The 10,156-nt window shown below is 39.8% G+C and overlaps 1 pseudogene; it reads right to left on the reverse strand.

Moving 5' to 3' along the window:
- Positions 1 to 772: 772 nt before the first annotated feature.
- LOC141543881 (T cell receptor beta constant 2-like) lies at positions 773 to 8,812 on the reverse strand (annotated as a pseudogene).
- Between the last annotated feature and the right edge of the window lie 1,344 nt (positions 8,813 to 10,156).

A 10,156-nucleotide genomic window follows, 5' to 3' on the forward strand; every position in this document is an offset into this window, starting at 1 on the left:
GCTTTCTGAATTCAGAAACCTGCTTTTCTTCTATTACCCAGAAATGACTAGGTACTTGGAGACTGAGTAGCAATAACCAGAAACACAAGAGATGAATTCCTGCTTTGAGATAAGTGCTTGCTAAGCAAACATGAATGTTTATATCTGCATATCAGTCTCTTCCAGGGAGAGAAGCTTCTTTGAGAAACTAATTAAATCACAAGGTTTTGTTTTTGTTTTTGTTTTTCCTTATATCATAACAAAGAAAATTGGATGATCTTGAAATAGTCCCATTATATCAATTAATATGGTATGGTAGAAAAAATTAATATAGGGTCACATCTTCATATGGAGTCTCATAAGTGAATATGAAAGTTGTGAAATTATGATTTATTATCAGTAAATGTTTAATTTGTATGCCTATTTTACACATCTATATATCTAGGTGATGTAAAAATTTCTCAGGTGAAATGGGATCATGAGTGGAAGAAGTCTAAAAAGCCCTGTCCTAGATCATCTCTCTTTCATTCTAAATGTCTACTTTCATATTCTCCAACTATGGCCCCTTTTATCACTAAGGGTTTGCGGTGCTTCTCTGTCTAGTACTTCACACTGGCCAGATATGGATGTTCCCAGAAATGTAAAGGGTGGAACATGTAAATGTTAGGGTGATTCTCTTCATCTCCTGAAGAATATTTTCCATAAGTTACTAGGATTACCTCTTAGAAACATCTATTGTGACTACATTTACAATACATATGCCAAGAATAGAATAAGCAACAGACACTCAGAGTGAGACCACACCAGGACATTTTTATTGTTTTATGATTAATCCACCACTTTTGTTCTTTCTGGCTTATATAGTTCTCTTTGAGGAAATCTATAAGAGATGAAGATGAGGAGGGAAAGAAAAGCACCTCTTCTGGAAGACAGACTGGAAATAGATGAAAAAGCCAAGTCAGGGTCATGTGCCTTGCTTTTGGTTCCCTGTTGTCAAGTCCACAGGTAGTCTCAAGAATACTTTTTCTTGGCCTAAGGAAGAGACACAATAGGGCTTTTAAAGAACTTAGGAGTTGAAGAGGGTTAGACTGAAAGAGATTCCATTTTACAGACAGGAAGCTCAGAATCAGGACTGTCTCTAAACTGCCTCTGAAAGGAAAACTCAAGGATTTTTATTAGGATCCATCAGCTCACATCTTTCTTTCAAATTTTCCCTTTACCTCTCCACTCTGAATAATACTATAACTAAGCTTACAAAAAATAGGTGAAACTTCTGGACAATGTCCCCAAACCTGTGGCTTCCCCATCCCACAGTAAACCTCATACTCCCTTAGTTTTATTTGTTCAAGATTTTCCCTTTGTCCCATCTGACCTTTTCCTTTGCCTCACTTACCACAGTTCTCCACACCAGAACACTGACCAGTAGGCCATACAGCATAGCTTTCCCCAGCAGAATCTCATAGAAGAAGGTGGCAGACTGGACACTACGTTGATAGGACTCTGTAGGGACAAAGACCCCCCTCCAAAGCTGACCTTTCCAGTTTTATGTTCTCATTATTTCTAGATCAGGGGATAGGCATATACCCAGCGAGATCCCTTTTTTCTAGGAATAGGGTGACCGAATGAGGAAAAATGGAAAAAAAATGCTCACTTACCAGAGGTGACCCCACAATCTGAAAGAGAAAATTGTAGAAGATATATAATTCATCCCACTTTCCTCAAAGAGGCTTTTATTTAGGGTGGCCATGCAAGTTGGCACAAACCCATATTCTTAAAGAAATAACTATTATGTTCTAAAAAAATCTAAATCCCCCAGTTATTTCCAAATTCAGTCCTGTTCCTAAGATTAGTGGAATGTATGTTGCTTGAAGATATGGATTGTCTCAGTTTTCTATTTGTATCTCCAATAACTACTACAATGCTAGGAAAATTGTAGTTTAATTGTTAAATTGTGCTAGCTTGATTGTCTACCACCTTGCAAATACATCATCACTATGATCTTAGGTATTAGGAAAGGTTAAATTTGAGGGGACATTACATAGACTGTTGAACCAAATAGGTTTTTAGTCTGTAGATAACTCTCTGTGAAGGTCTTCTGGTAGAAGTTAGGAAGTAGGGCAACTTTAAGCAAATGTTCATATGCAATGGAAGTAACCCAGCTTCATGTTAGTAGGAAATTAGGAAACTAGTTGGGTCAATGATTAATATGACAGATCCGGAATAGGAAAAACTTGAATTCAAATCTGATCTCAGATATTTACTAGCTATGTGTCTCTGGGTTATTCACCTCATCTGGGTTTGCTTCAATATTTCCATTTGTAAATGGGGGATAATAATAACAGTTACTTCCCAGGGTTGTTATAAAAATCAAATGAGATAATAATTGTAAGCCCTAAGTACCTGGCACATATTAACTGTTATATCAATGTTAATTATTATTCTTTTATTTATTAACTGAGGAAAGCTTCTTGCCTTCCATTGCCCATCTATCAAGAAAATTTCCTAGGGGAAAGGATTGTTTTCTCTTTGTTTCTCTGATTATCTAAGCATTGTCTACTCTGATTCTCTCTTTTATTTCTTGATCTTATTAGTTCTTTCCTTTCCCTTCCTTTTATGTCAACTTCCTTCTGTGGAACTATTCTTTCTCTAGGCCCCAATTCATGATATATCTCACCTGCTTTTCCCCAGGTCTGGTCACTGACATTCTGGGTGACAGGTTTGCTCCCATTACCCTTCCAGTCCTCATCCTCTGAGATCCCATGGAACAGTACTTGGCAACGGAAGCTGTTCTTGGGATTGCGCCAGAAGGGAGCAGAAACCCGGAGCCGGCTGCTCAGTGAGTAGCTTGAGTCATTCTTATAGGGCTGCTCCTTGGAAGGCTGAGGGTCTGTGCTAACCCCAACCTGGGTCTCCTGCCCATTCACCCACCAGCTCAGTTCCACCAGGTCAGGGTAGAAGCCTGTGGCCAGACAGACCAGAGTGGCCTTTCCCTTCTTCTCGATCTCTTCCTCAGATGGCTGAAACACAGTCACCTTTGGGGAGTCACCCTGGTCAGGTCATCTGAAAAATGGAAAGGAGTTGGTATCCTAGACTGGAGAGAGAGTTGTCTTACTATAAAAGGGAGGAAGAAGGATGCTGTGTATCTATGTATTTATCTTTTCCTAGTGCCCTTTTAATTTCTCTCTCTCTCTCTCTCTCTCTTTCTCTCTCTCTCTCTCTCTCTCTCTCTCTCTCTCTCTCTCTCTCTCTCTCTCTCTCTCCATATGAATGCGTGTTTTTTTTTTTTGCTGTTGCATCTCCATGAAAAAGATATCCTGAGATATCTTGAAGTTTGCAATCTAAATTTCTTTCTTAAGTTTCCTAATTTTTATTTTGTTTTATTTCTCATTAAAAAAATCTTAAATTTCTTAAACCCAAATCATTCCAGCTCTCACTTATTGGCCAAAAATAGGTCCCAGGTCAAACCCTAACTGTCATTATTTGGCCCCTGATTGATTTAGAGTGAATTTAAATAGTTATAGTTTCTGTTTTGGTTAGAAATCCAAAAGCTTTTCACTACATAAAAGAGGCCCCCGATTTTTGCCTCAGTTCATACTTAGCTTGAATCACTGAATGGATATGACTTCAGTCAAACTGAGGCCTATTAAAGACATTAGCTCAAAAAGGCTAAGGTCTTCCCTGCATCTAGGGCCATCTCTAGTCATCCTGATCTACATTTTGCTACTGGACTTAGATGACATTTGAGAAGAAAGTGAGTCTGGTGAAGCCCTCTCTCACTTAAATCTGTCATCTCTTTGTCAAAAATCATGGTATCACCTCCCTAATACCGTGGTCCTCTTTAAGAACAAAGGATAAACAGCAGCTGCAGCAACAACAATAACAACCACCCTGTTTCAAGCTATCTTCTACATGTGTTAAAATTCCATCTAGTATTTAATTCAAATCTAACATAATGTAAGAAAGGTCCTCAGAAGTGATCTCATCCAGCCCCTTCTTTTTACCTACCTAGAAAATCTTCCCTGATCTATCCAGGTAGATGTGATCTTTCTAGTATGAGATCAGTCATGAGCATGATGTAATATGTTATATAGGGTACTTCCAAAGTCTTGGTGCTATTTTAAGTTATAATAGCATAATTAAAACTATCATTCTTTGTGGGTGACTCCCAGACTTCATAGTGCTGAAGTTTAATACTTTTTTTTTTCCCCTGAGGCAATTGGGGTTAAGTGACTTGCCCAGAGTCACACAGCTAGGAAGTGTTTGAGTCCTAGTGTTTGAGGTCAGATTTGAACTCAGGTCCTCCTGACTTCAGGGCTTAGTGCTCTATCCACTGCACCACCTAGCCACTCCTGTTTAATACTTTTTTTTTTTTTTTTTTTAAGTACTGAGACTTTTGGAATACCCTATATTCTAGATTGTCTTTTTTAAATACATATTTTTAATTTCTTGCTAGAGTGAGATCCTCAAGATCAGAGACATTGTGTCACTTGTAAATCTCTTAGTACAAAACAATAGTAGAAGCATAATAGTGCTATGGTTTCACTGAATTATCTCTCTTTCTATATATAAATCACTTTTCTTTTCCACACATCAGTCCTTGTTACTCAAGACAGATTGCCCTGAACAACTCCTAAATTTGTCCTTCCTCCAAACTTCCCCATTTCTTTCTATGGTTCCACTATCCTTGTTACCCAAGTTTGCAATTGTGGAGTCAGTTTATTCCATAATCCCAATATTTAGTCAGTCACAATGTCTTGTGGATCCTCTTTCTACAATGGTTCTTGAAGATCTGGTGGTCTTTTCACTCCAATGATAAATCTCCTTCTTTGTTCTAGGCCTCATTGTCTCCCATCTAGTCTATTACAATAGCCTACTAATTGGTCTCTCAGTATCCACCTCCTCTCCAATCCATCCTCCACAGAACTTCTACATTGATATTCTTTAAAATATAATAAATCTATGTCAATCTTTGCTCCTTCCAAAATCTTAAGTAGCTCTCTATCTTTGACAGTTCCCAAGTCCTGTAATTTCTCCTAGCCCCAGTTTCTTCTTCTATAAAACAAATGTACTTGAGACCTCTGAGACTGCTTCCAGTTTATTTTCACTGAACACTATATTTGTATTTTTAAAGTGGCTTTTGATGCTTCAATCCAAACAAGTGACTACTTGGCTACTTGATGCTATTGCTGCTGCTACTGTTATTTACTACTATTTCTACTGCTGCTACTTAGTGCTACTGTTACTGTTACTGCTACTGCTACTTATTACTACTGCTGCTACTACTTTGACTACTCAGTGTCACTACTACTGCAGCTGGTGCTGCTATTACTATTTACTATTGCTGCTGCTACTACTACTTGCTAATACTTCTAACACTTATTACTTCCACTATCACTACAACTACTGCTGCTGCTGCTTTTAGCTAATATAGTATGTCCCAAAGTCTTAGCACTCAGCTAAGATTAACATTAAGCACTAAGACCTTGAGGCACTTTGTATTACCATTGTTCGCATTATTAAACGTTAGTAGTTTAAACTGCACTCAGACTTTGGCCACTTGTACAATCTTATATGTATCTATTACTTTGCACTATAAAGGAATTGTGGAGAAGAAAGTCTGGATTTGGAATCATAGGATTTAAGTTTAAATCTTGTGTGCACCTCTTACTAACTCCTTGACCAGAGGCTATGCATGTAATCTCTCTGGGACTCTATTTCCCCAAATATAAAATATTTTATCCAATATAAACTATTGGATAAAACAATCCAATTTGAGGTTGGATTAAATCCTTCCACATCTAAACCTACGATTTCCCTTTACTATGATCCCCATAAAGTAGGTGTTATCTTTATTTTATAGTGCTCAAAAATTTTTTGTTATTTAAACTAAGGTTTACATGGCAACTTTGGTAGAAAAACTGATACTCGAATCCAAGAATTGTTTTGAAGTCCAGGGCATTTTCTGTCATGTCATTTTGCTATCCACTCATAATGTTCCTTGCTGTGTATAGTCAATAGTACGAAGAGAATGCATACATCTCTATTATTAGTATATTTAATTTTAAAATATATAAGTGTACTTATATAACATCTGTCGATACAATTGCTTTGCATGCATTTTCTGAATTTGTCTCATCCTCCCAGACCTCCAGAAACAATTATGTTTCTAGTGTCCCATTAGACTAAGTTCTCTTCGGCATCTCAGGAATTCCTCAAGCTCCTTTGTTACCCAGATCTCATATATCTCAACATCCAGAAGTCCACAACATAAAGAACTCTGTACCCAGAAGATCTAAAGCCAACAACTCATAGAAAGATCTCCTATAGTAGCTTTGGCCCATTCCCTTTCTTTTCAGAAAATGAAAAAAATCTAGTGTATAGAAGATAAGGTAGACTTGAAATTAAAAAGACTTGGGTCCAAATCCTGGCTTGGTTGCTAATAGACTGTATGATCTGGACCAATTCATTTCATCTCTACAAACTTCAATTTCACTTAGACAGGAAGTTCAACTTTAAAAACTACAGGTTGAATTTATTATGTATTTAGAAAAGGAAAGCTGAACATAATGAAGATCTGCAGTTTGATGTGCAGGCCTATTTTTCTGTTCTACCATGAATGTGGAAATGTCTGTTTTATTTGATATTTGGGATAAAAATAAAGAATTTTAAAAAATAAACTTCAATTTCCTCATCTATAAAATGAGGGGGTTGTGGTCCCTTCTGTTTCTAAATCTATGAATCCATCATTGTCACTCCATTCAATACAATTATTATTCACGCTTCTCTTTGAGAAAAAAGCTAGATAATATTGCTGATTAGAATCAGCAATATCTGGTGAGTGGTGAGCCTTCTAAATCATCTTAAAAGTTTTTCCATTAGTAGGACTGATTCTTGCTTATACAAGGACTAGAGTAATTTGTGCAATCATAAATAATGCGTATAGCTCACCTCTCTAAAATTCAGTTGCCCCATATCCAAAACTATTAAACTGAATTGGTTTAAATGCTTTCTCATGTACCCTATAACCTTAAATCCTATTACTTTCTCAGACACTAGAAATCCAGGATGAGTAGATAAAGAAATAAGACAGGATTTTGTAACCTAAATCCGAATCCACTTTGAAACGCCACCTCAACTTGGTTCTAATTCTCTCCTGACCCATCACTGTTTCTAGCTGTCTCTCCATTTTTGTTTTCTATCTTTGTTCAACAATCATAATCACTGTACTAAATACCTGGATGATTACTGATATGGAATCCACCATTCAGGAGGTGGGGTCTTGTGTCAATAATTCAATAACTTTAAAAAGTTTCCTAAATGCAGAGCTGCAAGATTGGGTGTTGTGGAGGATTAACAAATAATAAGCTGTTGAATTCTTCCTCTCAAAGAGCTGAGGCTCTGGGGCATGGGTGGAACCCAGGGAGTACCAGATCTATACCATTTCCAGTCCTCTGACTCCAAACCTCTTCACTGCTTGGCAAGGTCTCATTATCGATCCCCACCGGTTCCCCCCTGGACTTTTTTTTTCCCTTTAGAATTGTACCTCTCTTCTTTTGTCCAATGGAGAAGACGTGGGTCTCTCCCTCCCTTCTCCCATATGTTCCCTCCCTTCAGAAACCAAAAAAGCACTTTCCCATACCTAGTTTACACATCCATGTCTGGAAAAATCCAAACAATCCCCCCTCTCCCGTCCTCCGGCTGGGGCCCCCACTCCTGACCTCCTTTTCTATGAGGGCAAGCTCACAATGTGCATAAAGGATGAGGAGGGGGGTTGGTTCACCGCTGGGAAGACCCGACTGACTGGAGCTTCCTGCTGCTTTCTCAGTTGGACAAACCTTCCTACCCTGCCCTTCTGTCCCCCGGACAGTGATTTCGGAATACCCAGGGCGCGGGCCGGGGAAACGGGGAGAATGACTTACCTGTGACCACTAAGCGGGTACCTGGGCCGAACTGCTGCTCATAGGACACAGAGATAGAACGCTGCAACCAAACCTCGGCGGCCCGTCCCCCAAGTCTGTACCGGTTTTGTCCCCGGTCCAACCCATCCCTTCACCTGGCTCTGACCTGTCCGGCACCCTGCCATCCCCGCTCCTATCCCAAAGCAGTAAGAATCCGCGGTGAGGCAGAGGAAGGAGCGTCTAGGGAGAAAGTGCGCTGAGCCTCTCCTAACCATAGCCGCCTCTTCCCAGGTCTGGGACCTCCCTTCTTGTCCCCGGCCGTGGGGACCTCCCTGAGTCAGGCATCAGGCACCCCAGCCCTGGGACCCTTCCGGACTTTCCATGTGCTAGAGTAGCTGCCCAGAGTCGCTTACCTAGCACAATCAGCCGACTTCCAGATCCAAAAACCTGAGCGTTAGCAGAACACAGCCCCCAGGCCCCTCACAAAAACTGGACCCCAACCATCTTCTGCACTGCCTGTCTATCCCGAAAACACTAATCCCACCCAGGAGACCCTCTAGACCCCCGAGTTGGGTTCCCTCTAGGCTTACCTAGAACGATGAGTCGGGAGCCAGCCCCAAAATATTGAGTCTCTGTGCCCACAGCAACACAGTCTGGCACACAAATGAGCGAGGAATAATGGATTCCTATTCCCAAGCCCTCAGTTCTCGCTCAGGCTGCTGCCGTCCCAACCCTGCGCTCTGCCCTGCTCACTGGGAAAGCCTGACTGGGAGTAGGGCAGTGTCCGTACTGTGTGAACCCACTTACCCAGCACTATCAACTTGGATCCGGCTCCAAAATTCAACTGTCCGGTGTTTGCACAGCGACTCGGGCTGCAGCTTAAACTCCGGAAAGCTCTGATGGGCTTCGCTCTGCCGAGGAGACCCCCTCCCCATCACTGCTCTCCCCGCGCCCAGCAGTGACCCTCTCACCATCTTCAGAGGGAGTTAAGGGTTGGGGGAGGGAGAAGGAGGTAAAGTCCATCTGAAAATGAAAGTGCTCTCTTCCAAATCTTTAACTCAGGCCCTCCCCACCAAGTCCAGGGAGCCTGGTCCCGGGGCCAAAATGAAACTCATGGCAACCCTGCGGGGAAGAAGTTAATACCAATCTGCCTCTATCCTGGGGATTACTTCCTCCCTTTAATTATCTCCACTCCTACCGCTCTCCATTGTCCACAAGAAAAAGCAGCTAAACAAAGCTGGATATACTTAAAGGCAAATTAGCATGAGGGTAAAGGGAGCGATTTCGAAGAAGGCACAAAGTACTATTTTTTTTTAAATTACAAATTACATTGTTAAATACCGATTCTTCATTGGAGTGTTTGTGATATGTGTGTGAGATGGACCTTTGACAAAGTGCTGGAAGTTATTTATTTCTCAGAAAAATGATTTTTATTTTTAAAATCATGTTGGAAGAAAAAGCCAAATTTGACTCAGATTACTGAAAATAAAGAGGTATTTTTCCTAGTCCATTTCCAATAGAAATATGGCCTTCATCATTTCTCAGGCAGACCACTCAGAAGAGGGGAAAAGGGGAGAGTTGGTCTTATTTTTATTTATTTATTTATTTTTGGCAGACATCTCAGAGTCTCATTGCACCCTACCTCCCTTATTTGCTATCATGATAAAACCACTTCAAGAATGGCCACTCCCCTCAATTTCCCTTTTTTCAATTCTGAGGAGATACAGAGGAAAACAAGTGTGTCTGAAGTCTGGCAGAACAAGGTTTGTCAGAAGGGTAAAGGAAGAAGTCATAAAGTAGAAAGTCAAGGGAAGGCAGGATGTACTTGCATTTCTACGTACATGACACCCACTCTGGGTAGAAAACTAATGAAGAGGATTAATTGATAAATAATTATAATTATAATAATATTATATAAAAATGTATTAACATATATTATGTGTAATATTATATGTATATGATATATTATATATAATAATAATTAATTAATTAATTAATAACATTTATGTCCCTTCTAAGACTAGAATTTCTAGTGAAACAGAGTAGACAGGACCACGGTAGAAGGAAGATGCTTCTCTTTAGTTAAAAAGTTATCACAGAGAATAGGTAGTTGAATCTCAACAGAGATAATATCCTTGAGCAAATTACAAGTTTTATAGTCTCCAAGGGGGATGGGCATAATGGAAAGGAAATCAATTTTCAGACTGTCTGGTCCATTTTTCTTCTGTATAACCAATCTCAGTGGTAGCGATAAAAGTAATATTGCTCACATTTCTAAA

Source organism: Sminthopsis crassicaudata, chromosome 5 (genome assembly GCF_048593235.1).
Source record: "Sminthopsis crassicaudata isolate SCR6 chromosome 5, ASM4859323v1, whole genome shotgun sequence".
NCBI classification, from domain to species: Eukaryota; Metazoa; Chordata; class Mammalia; order Dasyuromorphia; family Dasyuridae; genus Sminthopsis; species Sminthopsis crassicaudata.